This window comes from Mandrillus leucophaeus, unplaced genomic scaffold, assembly GCF_000951045.1.
Source record: "Mandrillus leucophaeus isolate KB7577 unplaced genomic scaffold, Mleu.le_1.0 Scaffold221, whole genome shotgun sequence".
Taxonomy (NCBI): Eukaryota; Metazoa; Chordata; class Mammalia; order Primates; family Cercopithecidae; genus Mandrillus; species Mandrillus leucophaeus.
Window position 1 is genome coordinate 3,631,008 of NW_012102266.1, and position 608 is coordinate 3,631,615.

Below are 608 nucleotides of genomic sequence, written 5' to 3' on the forward strand. Positions count from 1 at the left end.
AAAACAAAACAAAACAAAACAAAAAACTTCTCCAATAAAATAGTGCACTTGAAGAAAGAGTTACTGTTTTTGGCAAGTGTTCGCTAAAGGGTTAACTCAGCATCTCCCCTTCCCAAGAGTCTTGTGTGGGATGAGAGAGGAGAGGACTGATTACATTCTTTCTCCACATAAACTTTCACCCACCCTCCTTCTGAAAATAACTCTTTATCTAGAACTTAAGTGGGATGGGGTCTAATGGAATTTCATGTGTGAAATTTTTATTTTTTTAATATGAGAACAAGAAACAACAAACTAGTGCAGCAAATGCCACTAAATTGTACACTTAAAAATGGTTAATGGTTCATTTTATTTCTGTGCATTTTACCTCAATACAAAAAAATGAGTAAAACTACCTTAATTTGGGATCTCTGAAAATCTTTCCTGGTCATGAAATTTGTCCATCCTGTTTTGGGTTTGTAAAGGGCTGGATCAAAACTGAAAAGAATTTAGCCCTGTGAAGATGCGTTGGACACAAAGTTTGAGGTGTGGTACCAGCTCTGCTTCATCTTGGGGATCTTTTACTCTTTACTCTCACTACGCCTCCATTTCTTTTCTTTTTTTTTTTTTTT